This window comes from Pseudopipra pipra, chromosome 4, assembly GCF_036250125.1.
Source record: "Pseudopipra pipra isolate bDixPip1 chromosome 4, bDixPip1.hap1, whole genome shotgun sequence".
Lineage (NCBI taxonomy): Eukaryota > Metazoa > Chordata > Aves > Passeriformes > Pipridae > Pseudopipra > Pseudopipra pipra.
The window spans coordinates 931,900-950,567 of record NC_087552.1 but is presented as its reverse complement, the minus strand read 5'-3'; the positions used below and the strand labels follow the sequence as shown (position 1 = coordinate 950,567).

At 47.2% G+C, this 18,668-nt stretch overlaps 1 long non-coding RNA gene across 3 annotated transcripts in view; it reads right to left on the bottom strand.

Annotated features, from left to right (window-relative positions):
- The window catches only part of LOC135412596 (uncharacterized), a 68,597-nt gene extending 53,173 nt beyond the window's left edge, over positions 1-15,424 (bottom strand). For 2 of the 3 annotated variants that reach the window (XR_010429762.1, XR_010429763.1), the window contains exons 1-4: positions 15,334-15,424; positions 10,228-10,363; positions 8,462-8,579; positions 4,150-4,247 (exon numbers count right to left, since the gene is read on the bottom strand). This is a non-coding gene — a long non-coding RNA (uncharacterized LOC135412596). The remainder of the gene's footprint in view (positions 1-4,149; positions 4,248-8,461; positions 8,580-10,227; positions 10,364-15,333) is intronic. The other variant, XR_010429761.1, reaches the window with a different exon arrangement.
- Positions 15,425-18,668: the final 3,244 nt, after the last annotated feature.

The following is an 18,668-nucleotide window of genomic DNA, read 5'->3' as shown; positions in this document are numbered from 1 at the left end:
TACTTAGGAAGGCAATTGGGTAAGAGGTGTTTGACTCTCAGTTGCCTAAGCACAAAGAGACCTACATTCTCCACACACGGAAACAACCAGGCCCAAGAGGGCCTGTGTGAAAGCCCCGCAGATTTGAGGGCAAACCACCCAGCACCTACAGCACTGAGTTTCTGTTTTACATGGGGGGTGAATATACTTCAGTTTGGGATCTCTGGCTGGAATTACCCAAAGCCCTAAAAGACACAAAAAAATGACCAGCCTAATTTGTGGCTTCTGCCTTTATTCCATGCAGGTCGAAGCTTGCTGCAGAGCTCTGCTGAGGTAACCTGCCAAAGCACAGGGTGAAGGATACAGTAAGTAGAATATAACGACTTTATTACAGTAATGATCCAGCCAGGCAATGAAATTGCTGCAAGTGGTTAGTTCTTTTCAGTATCTTTAAAGGACAACTCCTTGAGCAGGTGCAAGAGAGTGGGCGTAGGCTTTGCCCCACTGATGTCAGTGGGAACGCCCAGTTCCTTTTGAAGCAGCTCCTGTGTGGAAATGCTCCTCTGCTCCCCTCCTGGGAGCGTGTGAATTCTCAACAATCTGAGCTGCCGTTTAGCTGCAGAGGTGACTGATTTACACAAAACCGGATAGCAAGAACTTCCTGAGATGACCCTGTTTTGTGAGGAGATTCTAATCTCATGACAAGTTTGTCTAGCCAGATAATGACAGTAATTAGCCAGGAGGCAAGAAGGTGGATCTAGGTATTCTGCTTCATGAGTAAGAAGGATGTTTTATGGGAGTGGAATTAGGAGGAGGATGGAAACTGCTAATATCCTCCAAAACGGAGTTGGAACAAGGAACACAGTGCGGAGGGCTGCTCTTGGGACTCCCGGGCCTGCTCTCCTCCCAGCATGGAGACACTCAGCAAGGAAGAGGTCCTCTTCCAAAACGAGCCACTGCTGAGCTCGTGCTGGCACTTAATATCAGCAGCATCACCTTTGTCATTCCTCCTGCAGCACAACCCGGTTTGAATGAAACACGGAATGGGGGACAAAGAGGACTAGTGCAATAAATAAATAAATGCCAGCATTTCAGATACTCGAAACAATTTGCAGTGGATAAATGAGGAAACAGAAGAGGCAGGCTCTCAGAAAATACCATATTCCTTCTAAGATACAATAAACTGAAAAATATCCCTGCAGTTCCTGTGTAGCTTGGTAGGGGCTTGCCTGCTGCAGCAAGGGCACATTATCACCTGTCCTTATCTCTCGTCGTTTCCATTCAAATATTTGCAAAGCGGTAACATACGGGGTAGATAAGAACCCACAGGAATGGAGAGAATAGAGTACTTAATTCATAAGTGCATGGATTTTTTTCTCCTGGAAAAAAAAGGTCTTTATAAAGCAAAGGTGAGATGTTCCTCGCAAACAGGTAGCTCTGGTGGCATCAAGTGATGCGCTTTTTTCTTTCTGGGGTGCTGCCAGACACCCTGAAATGATAGAGTGGAGAGGAATGTGAGATTTCCCCCTTTCATCATAATGGTTACTTTGAAGCCTAATTACAGCCATTTAAACAGCAGCCCATTAGCCATGCTACTGCTGATGGCTGCATCGAAATGCACAGCCTGCCGGGAGCTGGCTGGGCAGCTCACACATGGCACTGCAGCTTGGAAAGGGCAGGGAGCAGCGACAGCTCCGGGGCCTGGCAGCCCGTGCCATGCCTGCTCCAGGGCTCTGCGGAGGGCAGGAGTGCCGTGGGATGCACTGCAGTGGGACCCACGCGAGGGGACACTTCACGTGCCACGAAGGCCAGCGCCAGGCAGGAGCTTGGCCACTGCTCCTCAGAAACTCTGCAGGCCAGAGTTGTGTCAAAGGATGGCTACAAGGGTACACGAAACCAAGAGACACCACATCACCTGTGGCTCTCCCTGATAGCCAAGAACCAAGAGCCCCTGCTGATCCCCAGCTGCTGGCAGACACTCTCATTAACCTGATCCCCACCACTACCGTAGCTGTGACAACCACAAGGCCTGGTCACATTTGGTGATGCTTTTCTCCTGCAAGACTTCTCCTCTCCACTATGTTTCACATTTTTGCCTCTGTGCACCCCAAAAACCAGGCAGCTTGGCTTAAATCTTGAGTGTCCAAGCACTTTCCCTTTTCCTGAGAGAACTGTGAGTGGTAACCCAACTCTAAAATAAAGGCCTAGCACAATGGTGTTCCTTCAACAGTGGAGAAGGAGCAGAGAGTTGAGAACACTGACTCTGTTACAATCTCATCTTCTAATATGAGTTATACCAATTTCTGCACAGTTCCTCATGTGCTTCTCACAGGTGGGCCACCCAGCACAAGGGAGATACCTGGTGTAACTGGAACAGCTGTTTCTACTTGAAGTCTGAGGGGGATATTCATGAGCTGGAGATCTGACACTAATGCAGTTGCTGTGCATCTGGTCACACTGTGAGGTAAGTGAAACCAGCACGGTGCTACTTTACTTGTTTGGTTATAAACTGTGGCAGTTCAGCTGCTTCGTGACCGACCGAGACACCCCTGCAGCGGAGGCGGGATCCTCTGAGGGCTGGAGCAGGGAGCTCGGGCAGGAATAACAACAGCTGTCCCAATACAAAGTGTTCCCACTTGTGAATCAAAGCCCTTACTAAGATCCTGTCATGTCCAGACATGTTTAATTCTTATTCTTGCAGACATAATATGAAGGCAAGGATCCATCCTTTTTCAAGTGCATCTTTTTTTTTTTCCCTTTTGCAATGGGAGAGGAAGGCAAACCGAAACATGCACTTGCTGAAAGGTTGGAAACAGGAAGTTCTGTTTGATTTGCACATTCCCTGTTTCTGATGAAACGTAGGAAATATAAATCACAGCCTTTTATTTCAAATTTGGCACAAAAATTTGCCTTCGAGGTAATGTCAAATAACAGACTTCACACTGCTTCGAATTAGGCTGATGAGGAGTACAAGGCAAAGGCTCAGTTCTGGGAGCGTTTCATTTAGTTACATTTCCCCATTCAAATCTCATCTTTGAGAAGCCCATAAAAATAGCAGTAGTAAGATAATAAATAATAGCTATTTTACATAATTTTTACCTATAAAATGCATCTTCCCTCTTAGTACCTCACATCATCTTAGGGATGGGGAAAAGCACTTAATTGAAATATTTTTATGGAAAGAAAACAAACTTTTTTTTAAATTATTGTTTTGCTTTCCTCCCCTTATATAATTTGGCCTTTAATCTTTTCTTGTCTCCTGCTACTTCCATCTAGGAACACTTCTGGTTATACTGGAAATTCAGACAAAGACATTTAGCAATCCAGAAAAAAGTGTCAAGTGACTTTTACGTTTTGAATGTGAAAGAACAAAATCAACCTGAACAATTCAATGGAACCGTAATGAGTCCAACAGACCCATCAGGCCCTATGTCAGGTGTGTGCACAAAAGTTTTCCTGAAAAAAGGGGATTTTGTTAGAAGTGTTATTTTTTTCACTACAGTTATTCTGGTCAAAACTGTATCTCATTTATCTGACTCATCCACAAACACAGAGGGATTCTACAGCAGACTGACACTTCCCACATCTAGCGGGAGGAAAAGAGGCTACATGGACTTACCTGAGAAAGGAGAGGTTACAAGCTTGCAAGCCATGACCAGCTAGATCTGTCCTCATCCCCACTGGGATCACAGATTAAGTTTTATTTTACTCTGGCCTTGAGAGCAGTCGTGCACAAGCAGCACCTGAGCATAACTGACTCTGTTGTTCTCCTTCTGTCACTCTGTGAGCAGTGCTCCCTCCAGAGTGGACTGCTCCTGCCATGTGCAGTTAAATCCCTGCTTTATTCCCTGCACACCTGATGTTTGTGCAATGACAAGGAGTAACTGGGCTTCACATAAAAACTTCCTGCCATCACTCCAAATGTGTGACGCTGGGTTTAAAAGCAAGTCCTTCACATTACTGCTCTTAAGTTTCCACTTTATGACTGCCACTGTGTTGCATATTTATTTGGGAATCTACAGTGTTGCAGACAGGGAGAAAGCCCAGAGACCTGATCACCTGCTGTCTTGAGAATGGTTATGAATGACTTCATGGACCTGAGGTGAGAAACTGCTCTGCAATGTGACCTGAACCCCCTTGGAGGAGCTGCAAACTATCAGGAAGCCTTACCTCATAAAATCAGTCTTGTACTGTATATGAAGTGCTGTATTCTGGTTATTCTGCTCATGTTCAAAGGCATCTCCTTTCTACTACCTCCATCCTCCAAGCTGAAAAAGAAATATTGGATTTAATCTTGAGGGACAGGGCCTATACAAGTTCTACCTAACTACTAACAGCACTTAAGATCGGTGGTTTCTAAAGACTAAATGGAGTTGATGTGTGGCTGCACTATTCTAAAGATCAGACTAGTAGTTCTTCTGGATCTGCCCCATCTTCTGAACACAGCACTGGTCACAAAGTGCCTCCTCTCTGAAGCAGCTCAGGAATTTTGATCTGATTTGGCTTTTCAAAACTTAACAAACATGTAAGCGCAGCCCTGTTTTGGAAGACACAGACAAACGTCCCTGTCCAGCAAGGTGAAACAGAACAATTCCCAGGATTCCAGTAAAACCTTGTCACAATCACCATGTCATTGCAGGAAGGTTTGGTGCCAGTAAAGGAGCATTTCCTGAGGTTAATTCCAAACAAGCTGTTCTTTGAGTAGTGGAATTAATGTTCACTGGGCACATCTGTCCTTTGTCCCTTAATCTCCTCACCACAAAAACCTCTGCCCCAGTGTCAAATGTAGATGAAATTTGTCAGTGCCTTCAAAAGTCATTAAAAGGAGACTGATAAATGATGCGACAGATAATACACTTGTGCAGGCTCTCCTCCTCCAGAATCCAAGCTCAAAATGACCTGCACAGCTTCTGCCCAGCCCAGCAATTACCATTGCTCACAGTAAATAGCAACACAATATAAACAACCTAAATTCATTTGCATGCAAATATGACACTGGTGTTCCATGCACAAGCATAATTCAAGTTGTTGGGGCTATAATAATTCCCTGATTGATTTTAATAACTATTCCTCTTAGTGATACAGGATCTAAGGCTCCAGGGAGAACTTCCAGTACCTAAAGGGGCTACAAGAGAGCTGGAGAGGGACTTTGGAAAAGGTATGTAGTGACAGGACAAGAGACACTGTCCCTGCCCATGGCAGGGGTTGAAACTGTGTGGGCTTTAAGGTCCCTTCCAACCCAAACCATTCTGGGATTCTGTGATGACTGCTAAGCCTAACAAAGATTACAGACAAAGAGGAAACGGTGAGACAAGTTTTAGAATCAAATACCAGAAGAGTTCCTGAGTCTGGCCATCTGCAAATAACACAGTGAAACTGCTGTCACCAGCAGCATATGGGTCTTCCCTCCTCTCATACCCAGGCATTGTATAAACAGCTAAGTGAGAGGGAATCATCCAGAAACTGTTCCCTCAGTGAAACTTCAACTAAAAGAAAGCCACCCAAAACGAGATTTTTTCTGAAGAATTTGCCCAACTCCTGTGCAGGAAACATCTAGGTCATCAGCATACAATACAAGTGTGTGGTTAGGGAGTAACTTTAATGACCTGGCTTGGCAGACCCACAAAAGCCTGAATATATCTGAAAAGGTTCACTTCTAAGCTATGATTCCATATCCTGAATGGGAAACCACCCTTTTGTGTTTCTGTTCTCCTGGTGGTTGCTCAGAGGGCTTCTTTCACTGGATTTGTTTTTAAAAAGCCTGTGTGTTCACACTTCCCTTTTAATGTGTATCTATGAACTCTCATCTACACACTGCTGTGGAAATGGTTGCCAAGAACGAAGAACTGTGACTGCAAGGAGGAAACACATAAAGGCAGATGTCCATCAGCCTGTCCACTCCTGTCATTGTTACACAAGCAAATTGCCAACACTTATGCCATGGTTTCGGAGTTCTGGACCGAGATTCTACAGCTGAAGTTGCTGAATTTCAAAAGGCTGACTTAAAAGTGCATTCCTAGCTCCAAGCTCTTGAGCTAAGGAATATGTCCCCTTCTGCATACATTCCATATGAAGACCCTGGGGTTTTGTTCTACTTGACTCTAGCCCAAGGCTGGTATGACTGATCACCTCCCTGCTGCTCATGTTAGCAGAAACTTCTGCCCACGTCCAAGTACAGGCTAATCTTGGGGCTGGGCACAGTGCAGCTGGCCTTGGCCTTTCCTGCTCTAAGTCCCTGTCCCATGCTGAGCCAAAGGTCTTTGTTTAAATTCGGGTTTCCCGAGGCTTTGGGGTGTGTGTGCTCCACCTGCCAAAGAGAATGCAAGCAAAATTTGATTCCCAGTACCTGGCATTGCTGCCCTAACACAGCTCAGCCGGTGTGCATTCACAGTTACAGCAAGTGGGGCCATTCGTCCTCCTCCAAGTCCTTTGCTGGCTTAGGTGTTTTATTTCCCTTTTCCTGTCACCATGCAAAGCTTCATTTTGATGGTTTAGGTAAAGACTTGCCAGAATAAAGGGCCTGCTTTCATGAACAGCTCACAGTGCCCAGGTGGGAAGAGCCACGAGTGCTCGAGAGGATGAAGGTAAAGAAATAATCAGGTTTATCAAAAGGAAGAGTACAAGGTGAGGAATGTTGATGTGGAGGATTTGCCCCTGTGCAAGCACTTAGGTGTGTTTACACAGGGGGAGACAATCTTCCCAGTGCAAGAGAACAAGAAGGGCAGTTCTAAGGATCCGGATACAAAACCAGCCCTTGGAAGCATAGGTAACCTGTTCCTGTTCCTCAGTACAGCTTCTGAGTAACAGCCTCCTTGCCACACATCAGGTGTGTTTCTTAGCACTTACACCTCTCTCCACTCTCATCCTTTTCCTCTTCCAGGAAAGAGCTTATAGGACAAAGATGATTAATCTCATTTTACAGACACAGAAACCGAGGCAACAAGGAAGCTTAAGCCCTCAGCAATAAAACCTATGCCAGTCAGTAGGCCTGGCAGTTGCATTTCCCCTCCTGCTGAAGGTTTCTGTGCATGGAAAACCACAAGCATGAACAAGAAGCACTCCCCTCCCAGGTCCCAGGAGAGAAGATGCTTGGATTTCTCACTCCCAGAGGATGGTGCAACCCAAAGACACAGAGTCACCCAGACCCAGCAGCCTTTGGAAGAAGCCTAAGTTAATGAAGTTAGCTCTATCTGTGATCTTTATCTGAGTCGCTCTGATCTCCCCACACAGCTGCAGGGCCAGGACAGCCCTGTCTGCAGGGATGCTCCGGGGATGAGCCCCCAGCTGCCAGCCAGTGGAGAGCAGGGGCAGGGGTGTGTCTGCCAGCACAGCCTTGGCACAGCTGGCCACACTCCCTGGCCCCAACCAAACACCAAACCACGCTGGACTTGCAGGCCTTACGAAAGGAAACATCAGTGTCACCGGGTCAGACTACAAGGCAAGAGGGCTGAAAAGTTCAGCTTCTCTCCATTTCCCTATTCCCCTTTGTTCAAAAATTCTTCATGCTTACATATTCAAAATCCTGATGTTTTTGCAGTTGCCATTGCAAGTGCAGTTTCTGCAGATTCACAGACTTCCATTTTTCCAAGGAAAACAAGAACTGATTAGTTTTGGAAAAGAAAACAGATTTTTTTTTCCCCTTCTGAGCTTTTATCTAACAGAGCAAACTATGCCACTGGATCTCCCTGTTGGACTTTCTTTAATTGAATAACAGAGCAGATCCTCATTGAACTCCATCACCCCTGAGGGCAACGTCCCCCAGTGTGCACTGCCAATCCCCCTGCGAGGTACAGCACAGGAACACAGGACTTTGGGGACCTTATCACTGCTGTGGTCAGGTGCCTTAGGTCAGAGAGGATAACAAGGAGGCAAACAGTGCTCATAAAGCACTGTACTGCTGTGGGAAAACGTGGCTTAATATTGACCTGACTTACACTGAAGTGTTTCCTGTTGGGGTAAGGAGCAGTCTGAGTCTAGAGAGGCTGTGCAGCTGAGAGAGAATGACTTGTCTCCAAAAGCTGCAGCCAACGGAAACAAGTGGGTTTGTACAAATGGGGCTTCAAGAGATGATTGTAACAAAAACATGAGACAGCACCTAACAGGCAAAAGTACAAACACACAGGCAAGCACTTACGTAGGGATGCAAGAGCTGATGGAAAAATCAAAATGGAAAAATGTGGTTTCTTCAGGCTCAAGTGAGGGAGAAGCTGCTCTTGTCTTTCCTGTGTTAACAGTGCTGAGCTGTGCCTTGCAGCATGTCCCAGCTGAGAATCCATGGAGTAGCTCAGCCAGCATGCTTAACCAGATTTTCCACCACACCTTTGGGCTGCAGCACACTGTCATTATATCATGCATGCCTGAAATATCTCAGTGAAGCTGGGATAAAGGAACCAAGGGACCTGTTTCTGACTTGGGCCGGAGCTAGGAACAGCTCTGTGTGGCTCCTGGGAGGGGCAATGCCAGCCAGTCCCCCAGCACCCACCTGCTGTCTCTCTGTAAGCAAGGCCCAGCACCTTGGCAGAAGGGCTGAGCCATTGCAGGGCAGGAAAGCGTCCACGTCATTATGGGGCACACAAGGCCTTTCCTTCGCTGGGTTCAGCCTGTGACACAGAGTCACGTCTGCAGACACGTGTGGGACAGAGCACGCGAGCATCGAGAGACACAGGTGCTCCTGGAATCCCCTTGCAGACAGACTGCAGGGCCACAAAGAGAAAAAAACCCCAAACCCAGACAACTGCAGAGTCCTTGGCCAGTGCAGAATCTGCTGGGCTCTGGGAGGTGAAACAGCAGCAAAAACATGGTGACTTGTGCACAGCTTGAGAGCTGGCCTTCAGCAGCGATGGGTACCTGCACACCTCGGGAAGTCCCGTGGAAGCCAAGCTCCTGTACACACACCTGCATTAAAAAAAGATCCCATGGCCTCCCTGCTCCATCACCCACATTCTGAATGGCCCCTTGCTTTACAACAGTTTCCAATAACTTCTGAAAAGTTTTGGCTTCTTCCCATTCATGGAGAAAAGGGCTGGGGCTTTTGCAGCTCATTTTTTGCCCAGCCTCAGCTTCAATTATTGACTTGTCTTATTCTCCCAAGACCCAAACAACCTCCTCAATGGAAGAGCATAAGTGTTTCTATAGGATGGGCCCTGTCATTTATATCAGGAGATCATGTCTTGCACTTTCCTCATTCCTCTGTCCTGAGTAATACCTTCTCCTGCAAATAGAAAAGGGAGGGAGGGAAAAAACGAAGTCAAGCAACTCCTTCACTGCCTCACAATATGTTAATATTCCCTGAATATTTCTTTGGGGCTAGTTTGAGCCCAATCCAATGGCTTTGCTTGACCAGGACCAAAGCCTTATTTCAGCCTGCAGCTGGGCTGACACAGTGCCTTTGATCTCCTTGTAGGACGTTCAGACCACTCGTAGCTCTCTGGCTGCAGCCCTGTAAGAAAGAGCCCAGCTGATCAGTTCAACCCTTAGAGCAGAGGAAGCTCAGGCAGCATCTCAGCAACACTGACACGTCCAGGTTAGTCCAGCATAAACTATGTGTTTTGGCATCTCCAGGTAGAACTTGCTGGTGCACAAAGGCACCATTCTTCTCCCATTCCCAAGTTGAAGCCAGTACAAAAGCCAAACTTCTGGCTTGCACTAGAGCAGCCCTGTGCTGACAGAGGTATCATTCCTGACTCTGCCTATCTCTGCTGTCTCCACTACCATACTCCTTTTCTGTGGGCTGGCTTTACAGTGCCTGTTATTGCTCCACCTCAGATGTACTTGACAGGTGGCTTCATCAAGACCCTACCAACTCTACTGCTGCTTTCCTTGCTTTTCAGTGGCATCCAGCCCTGGCTCAGAGCCTCGACGTATTTCCTCCACACCCAGACTCGTGGCAGTTCCTCACTGTCTCCTGCTGAAACCAAGAGCCCACTATATCCTGCTTCTGTCCTCCCAGCAGGGCCTGTTCCTCTCACTCACCACATTCCAAGAGCATACCTTAAAAAAACCCAGGGATTTGCACACAGACCCAATCCCAGGAGAAACAAAGAACAAACAAACATCAGGACTCAGTGCACTGCAAACTGCCCAGGTAACCCCAAACATGAGTGCAGTTATCTACCTGTACTTTCCTGCCTTCCCAACAGAGAACAAGAACTTAATGAAATTTTGACACTCTTTGTTATTAAGAGCAGTGGCCACTTCATTAGTTATGCTGTATCTTTAGTTCCTAATGGGTATCTGTTAAGCACTTACGCTGGAGGTGAGCAGAGCTGCCAGATCTTGCAGTCTCTCAAGTGGTGAGACAGTGAGTTCACAGGAGGTGACAGGACCAGATCCACGACTGCAGAGCAGCATTGTCAGAAGCCTTCAGCAGGGGCCCAGCTCTGCCCTGTGGAGATCAGTGGGGAACACCACAGTTAGTGACTTCAGGGTGTGCTCTTGGCTTCAGAAAACAATCCTAGATTTCAGCAGGATTTCTGCTGTCACCCGTGAAACTGGGACCGAAGGACGTGGATACGCTGCACCTGCATTTTGCCTTAAAGGATCCCAAACTATTTATAGTCCCTTGCATTTTACTTTGAGGCGTGTTTGGGTGGATAAGCAGCAAGGACAAAGCCATACACCTGTGTCACCTCACTGCAAACAAAGATACCTTCAATAACGTGCAGCGTGGAGGGAATCAGTGGGCAGGTACGGGCACACACATGATTTGTGTCCTGTCCCCACTGGGCAGCCTGCAGAACTCTCACCTCACAGTGGATGTTCTCCTGCCACCTCAGCCAAGCAAAAACACATCCAAAGACAAAACCCCAGGTCAAATAAAATGTCTTCTTTTATTTGGAACAAAATACTGTTTCTGTGGGTGATTTTTTCATTTTACAAGAAATGAAAAAAACAAAATTTAAAAACTGAATAATAATTTTTAAAATAAATTAAATATTTCTGGATTGAAAAGGGTGAAATTAGACCTTATTGCAACATTTCTTTTTTCCTGGACCAACTTCACAGATCTGCTAGACAGCTATTGAGATCAGAAGAAAGAAAAGCAGTATGGTCCCCAATAAACCTCCCAGCTGCAATCACTGTCAGACCAGCAGCCAGGTACTTCACTAATAACACTCACTGCTGATCCTAGGGCAGAATTTCCCTACAGAGTCTCCCCATGTGAGATCATAAGTTAAGCAAAGGAAAACAACCCAAGTATTAAACGGTGTTTCTTTACCTCTAAAACAAACACACAAGCCTTCAGATCACACCCATTGTTTCACATACCTGAACATTCTCACGTGAACTGCAGTATCTCCTGCAGCTGCTGGCAGCAGGGAGGTCACTTGGGGTCCCTCTGCTAACCCTGAGCTGCACAGCACACTGGCTGTGCTCCCTACGGGGCTCGTGGCTGCCCCATCTGACTAAACTTCCTCATTTTGCATCATGTCCCACCACTGAGAAAAGGTGAGGAATCCCAAATGGTACCTCTGATATTGTACAGCAAAGGAAAAACCAAGCAAGAAGCCCCTAAGCCCTTCCTTCTCCACCACAGGCTTTCCAGAGTGGTTCTGAACCACCTCTGAGATCCCTCTACCTTCAACAACCAAACAGCTTCTCTTACAGCAAAGGCCATTCTGAAAGGTGCCCTGGATCACAGACACGCCCTAATATGACAATGGAGAGAGATATTTTGTTTGTTATTTACACTAAAGGACTATGAAAAAACAGATGGGGAAAAGTCACCTCTGTATCTGTTAACTGAGGCAAAGTGACAGAACAAACAGTGCAGGACACAGTAGGTCCCACTAATTCCCAGGGTTTCCGTAGTTTGTTCCTCCTCTGCTGCTGGGAAATGGTATTCAGTTAGAATATGAGGCCTCTGGATATTTGCCCAGGATTTCTAGATGTCCTCCAGATGAGCCAGGGCATTAGCTCTTCAGAAATCACAGCCATGTCTGCAGCACACATACAAGCCATCAGCCAGACTACCCATTTCTGAGTCGCTGTGAGAGACCGTACCTGTTCTATTTATGTGGCTCTCATTTGGGTGCCAGATGGAGTCCCTGGAAGCACAGCCCTTTACTGGGTGCTTGCAGAGAGCAGGGACCAAGAGAGAAGCTGGGGATTCTGCCTCTAATGATGCCTGAAAGGAAGAGGAATGGTTCAGCAGCAGTGTAGAACACGGGGCTAAAGAGCCTACCCGAGTCAGTGTCTGCCATCATGTGTCTCAGGGTCTTCTTTAGGGAAGTTGTACTTTGATCTCTGCAGTCAGTGCCTTTCACTGGAGTTCTCCTTTCACTGGCTCTTTGATTTTAAAGCCATTTATATTCCAAGCCAATCCGTACTAAAAATAGGATTCCTTACTAAGAATGGCACTGGCATTACTCACTTTGTGCTCTGTTCTCATCTCACGCTCCGTTTCCACACCTCCGGCTGGAGGAGTGTGCTGCAGTAAAATCATCCACAACTATGTGCTTCTGAGAGCAGGTTTTGAACCTTTGCCATCCTTTGGAAGCTCCCACTGCTTTTTCTTTCATGTGCTAATACAGTTCAGTGGCTTATCTCCTTTCACATCCTTGGGGCACACCTCTTCCAGACTGTATACTGACAACCCAACCAAGTGGGAAAAACACACAGGAGATAGAGCCATCCCCTTCCTCCCCCTTGCAGTTTGGGCCAATCTGCAGCTCTCAGCTGAAAGGGATGCCGTTCTTACTTGCACTCAGGAAGAAACAAGTTGCTCTCCCTGGAAGCTACTGCATCCTTTGGCTTTGACCATCAGCTGCTCCCCTCTGAGTGCTCATCAGTTACCAGCAAGGAGGCTTTCAGGCTTACCTAATGGCAGGGACATTTTTCCAGCTCAGTTTCAGGGATGCTGAGCATTTCTGCAGGGTATCACTCCTCCTCAACATGCCTGCAAACCAAAGGGTGTGGGAGGTGGGACATACCTCTGGTCAGGTCTAGCTTCGTGCTTGAATGAATCCTATATGGGGCTTTGGGTTTTTTTCCCAGCTTTCTCTTGAGTTTTGCACATCACTTTCAAGTGTAAGAACGTGTCTCCTCCTGCCATCCGTGTCAGAAGTGCAGCCAGTGCCAGAGCTGACTGTCACTTATTTGCTCTGATAAGGGGTTAAATATGCACAGGTAAACCTGGGCGTATGTTCATAATGCAGGTGGCAGTGATACTTTAAAGGAGGCACCTTTCTTTGTTCCCTTAATGATTCATTCATTGGGAGTGTGGGAATTAACCTATATAAATTTTTGCTACTAAGGAGATACACCTAGATCCTGAAATAGTGGATGGGTGAGAACCAGTTGCAGGGACTCTGCACCTTGTCCTGGTAGCACAGAAAGAAACAAACCCACGGCAGCAGGCTGGGAATAGATGACTGCATGGTATTTCCCATGGCAAATTCTCTTTACCTCCTGTTTTCCAGTGACTCACTAAAAATCCTACAGGACTGCAGAAGACACCTCTGAGAAAGGCCTGGCTTGACTGAGACCTTTACTGGGACTCTCTCTTCTGGAGGCTAAACTCTGACAGCCAGAATTCTAACCAATGTGGCTCAGACCAGGTAGTGAGCAGAGGCAGCCAGACTTTGGTTGCACCAGCACTGGGAGGCAGGTGTGGGATTGCATCAGGAAGACAATACGAACGGGGAGGTTGGCTTTCCAAGCCTGGCTCAGTGCCCCCTTTGTACACTGCAGCTCATGCCTCATCAGCTGGGAGGAGGAGAAGAAACAGTTCTGTATTGAGGGCACATCACCAAGGGAGAATTTGGCTCCCTCCCACCTAGCCAGAGGGGGATAGAAACTTTTCTAGGAGGCTGCGCAGAGTGGCATGAAATCTCCAGACTAACTCCTGTGCTCCTAGTGTTTTCTGATTCTGTTGGAAGAATCTTGAAGGCTCAACGAACAAGAGTTGATCAGAGTAAAACTGCACACGAGCAGGAAGCACGAGGCACTGGCCACTGCCCTGTTGCTGGTTTCCTACAGCTCTGAAAGGAGGTCACACAGTGCTCCTGTTGCAGTGGGATGAGGTCTTGCTTGCCTAATCTCTTCAAGGAAGGCTCCATAGCCCATAGGAGATAACACCCCAGACACTGCAAACCTGCCTGCACCTTGCTGGAACCCCCAGCCAACCTTCCCCTCACCACAACAGCCATGAGCACATCACTTTGGATAAAAAGCAGGAAAGAGCGTAGAGAGCACAGGCCTGAAGGAGACAGCAAAGATGTCCAGGAGAGGCATCCCCATCCCACTGCGGCTGGGCCAGGACATCAGAGAGGTGCTGTTACACTAACAGGACTCTCAGTGGTCACAAGTGAATCACACAAGTTAGAAATGTGCACGCAGAGCTGAGGCTCATGGGAGATCCTGCAACTGTCATGTCTTTGTCTGTGTCAGGGACGAATTCCCCACTTAACTGTGCTGGTTCCCTGACAAAGTGAAGTACATTCCACAGATCTGACAGGGGTGGTGAGAAGATGATGCTTAAAGATGCGAAGCACCATCAGTCTCAGCTTCCCAAGGCAGGGAAAGCAGAGGGTTGGCATTCACGAGGAAACACACTGCAACACATGCTCAGAAGGGCACATGTCTTGAGGGGAACAGCTATTCACACACATGGCAGTACCACACTGCCTACAGGACAGAGCATAGCTAGGAGGAATGAGAGGTCCCAGGAGACTACACTCCAGGCAGAGTGACCCCCTCTTGGCAGAGCAGCACAGAAAAACCCCACTACCAGTAGTTCTTTCCTGCTCAGTGCCCAGCGGCCCCCATCCCCTCGGCCAGGCCTCTGCACTGCAATCAGCCAGGTGAGCACAGCCCCGTGTCCCAGGGCTGGGAGGAGTGTGCTCTGGGAGGCCAGGCAGACACGCCACGCCAGGTCACGGCAGAAGGTGTGTGGGCACAGCAACCCCATGCAAAGCACTCTCTTGTGTGGCATATCCTGTTTCTCCCCAAGACATGTACAAGCCGCGCTCAGCCGCGCTCGTGGGTGATACCATCTGTTTAATCAGTGTTCTCTGTGCTACAAAGTCATCCCAGATACTTTGCATTGGAGAAAGACTTTCCAATAGTCATTAGAAAAGCAGGGGGGTGAAGAAGCAATTGTCAGGCTTCTTTTGGCATAGGTCATGGCATTAGCAAACTGCCTCCCCACAAGCCCTGCTTCCTCCTCCCCTGTTAACTGTGAGCCTTCCTACATTTCACTTTGGGAGTTGCTGCATAGGAATATTTCATAAACAGGCCTGAGGGTTTGTCTGCTTCCTGTCCTACTTCCTTCAGAGCACACGAGATCAGCTGGGCTGGAATGTCGCCCCATATCCCACTCCTGTGCTGCCTGCATGGGAGATGGGAACTTACCTGCTGAGGATGAAAGATGACTTCTCACTCACGGGCTCAGGCTCCCAACTTAAGCCATGCTACAGCTGGCAGATGGACCACCCAAATCATGACGTTGACTCTAAAAATCAGGAGAGGAAACAGAGTTAAGTCTTGCTATTTCCAAAAGTCTGCAGGGTAACATTTAAGTCGTATATTGAACTTCATCCCTTCTGGTCCTAGGGGCCATAAATGTCCTTGCTCAGAAGAGGTATGTGAAACTTTAGGTTCCCAGGCCATGCCTCTAAGCCAGAAGCCAGGCCTTTGTGTAATTAAGCATCTCCAGGGACTGGGGCCCTGAAGGGAGTGGCCTGGTGTAGTGCTTTTGCAGTGCCAAGCAACTGTGGATACTCAGTCCTGATGCACACATGTACAATTACATGCAGAAAATACTTTGAGCTCCCTCCAAACTTCATACTGAAACAGTGCTCATACAAAAGACCAAACACTAGCACTGAAGCACCATGGCTGATGGACAGGTTCACAGTGAAGTCACGAGTGCTGATAACCCTGCACAAAGAAGTCAGTCTCAGACAGTCTTTCTGAAAGGCTGGAATGCTTTCCATAAAGTTATCTGCAGCATCAGCAGTTAATCAGCACAGACCTATTGATTTCATCTTCCACTAAACAAGGGCCTGGCTCATCCTTGTTTTGGTAGATGTTAGTCTGCGATAGTCCTATAGCCATGACGGTGGCAGACAGTACAGCTTGGAGCACTTCTGTGCTGTTTCACTTACCATTCCACCCTGTCACCAGGCTTGGAGCTCAGGGAAGGGTTAATCCCTTCCCTGCTTTTGCCAGGTAACAGCTGTTCTACTTTCAGGATCCCTGGATCACCCAGGTTTTGGTGAGGTAAGTGGATGTCCTTGTAGGAGCTCTTGTGGGAGGAGCTTTGGAAAACCAGTCAGGACTGGTCCCGCCAGCCCTGGGAGCATTCCTGCTCCCATGCTGATGCAACTGGATCCAATCTCCTGGCAGACCAGCTGGCTTCTTTCCAAAGAGCTCCCTCCACACTGGCTTGCACACTGAGCCCAGGGGACAGCTGTGATGAAATTTGAGCAAGGGGACAAAAGGCTTTCGGCCTTCATTAAAGTTGGGAACACTTGATGAAGATAAAGTTGGTTATTAATTGGCTCCTCCCAAGAAAACACAAGCTGCCTTGTTTTGCTGTGAGTTTCCCATTCTGTGGAGGATCTCCCCAGCACCAGCCAGACCTTGGATATTCAATCACCGTGCTGAATTGTAGCACAATTGCTTGGGATATGGAAGAGGGATTCGTTTAGGGTCCCTTGTGCAACACTGGTGTGAGGTGGAAAAGCACAGAGTCATTTCAGTGGCAACACATCCAACTCCCACTTAGGATTCAGCATATAACAGCTTCATGTGACACGCTCTGCAGCAGAGCAGGGACTTAAACACATCCTGAAGATGAAACAGCCTAACAGTGAGCATGGTTTAAGTAGACTCAGAATCAGATAAAACCAGAAGTTTTAACAGAGAAAAGGATGTAAAGTCAAGCCATGTGTTCAAACTATATGCCAGATGCACCAACAAGGCCTCAGTTAGCCACGTATGTCTTCTGAACCAAAGGTGCTTTCAGCACAAGCCAAGATTATCTCAGAAAAAAGAATTATGAAATGCTTTAATTGTGTCAAAGCAGAATTTTTCAGACCCCAGCAAAACAATGTTATCTTCTGAACACTGCTCTTTTCCTTGAGCTCCCCCTAAATCTGTGACAAACTTCAGGCTGGGATGCAGGTGTGACAGGGCTGATGACTACCAAGCATCCCACCATCACTGCTCAACACCCCGTACCAACTTTTGCTGGGAGTTTTGCTAACAGACACACATTGTTGTGTCTTGCACTGCTTGCTCATTAGCATTGCAGTAAGTGATTTCTTATGTAAATCGTGCCAGCCCACAGAAAAACCAGTTCAATTCCAGTCTGCACTGCTGGGATGGACATAGAACAGAGAAGAAGAAGTGCTAATGATCTTTTATTTCTGGTTTTTTGTTTTTGTTTTGGTTTTTTTTTTTTTAAATAGAAAACGAAGGACCAGGTATAAAAGCAGTCATTGCTCATCTTCCACTGCAAGTAGAAACCCCCTCACATGTGCACAGAGACCTCTCCAAATACAAAATTTCCCTGGCTATCTTTTTGCAGTCACCAAGCTCGCAGCTACAACAGCAGTTTCTGTGCCCCTAATTAAAGGTTAGAAACTGATGAGCATTTTTGTCTGTGGATCTCATGCCTTCTTTCAAATCTTTATTGTCTAAACGCACAGATACCTAGCTAATGGCAACATATCTTTTTTACGTGGTGTCTCGTAAACTCAAAAGACTAAATGTGACTGAGAACAAGAAGTGTGCAGCCATGCTAAGGGGATCCTTTTCTCCTTCCTGCTGCTGCTAGCAGCAGCTTCTCCAAGTCCTGGGAAGGGTTTCTGGCTTTATGCACACCACAGAGTGCATCACTGCATCAGTATTCCCCCAAGTCTCTCCGCCAGCACAGACAGAGAAGAGGTGCTTCCTCTGAGTCTGCTAAAGGCCCTGAACCTGGTATGCACTGGCATTGTGATATTCACTTGGATAGCACATGGGCCATTCCTGAATATGCCTCACTGTGCTTTAGTATTCTTTGCTATGCCTTTCCTTAATAGTTGTGGTGATATGAGAGGTATTTATCAAATGTAGCTATTAAAGAGCTCCTTCATAGGTGATAACACAACTCATGGCAATTATCCCAGGTAAGTCTTTAAAACTGAAAGGGAAGTTACTATTTTTCCATGGCAGGGGTATCTGCTGGGAAGTCATGATGCCAAATCCTGTCCTCATTCTGGTCCATTTTGCTTGACTCTGCTCCCTTGTCCTTCCACCTCACTCCCCCTTCCAACTGAAATCCCAACTGCTGCTCTCTTTTCCAGGCAATATGCTAACTTGTCTACAACAACCTAAAGGATTAAGACACATGGCTGCTGTTCATGTTCTTGAAAAGCTTTCATCATAAATGAGAGGGCCTGAGACCTGACAGGACATTTGTTGCCCTAAGCCCTGGGTTGGTTTTGTTCCGCTCTGCTCCACCCAGGAGGTGTCTGCCTTTCATTCCCAGCACTAATCATCTCTGGGCATAAGACAGGAAAGTGCCTTCTAACTGGAAGGAGCCAGATTAAGTCTGAAGGCAATGCAGACAGGTATCAGCCACACTAACTCTGTGCCTACCCAAATTACACTTGCAAGTTTCACTGGGAGCTCTTTCCACCTGCATTTGCTGAGTGCACCTTTAATCATTGCTGAACATAAACCACGCTACTTACAAG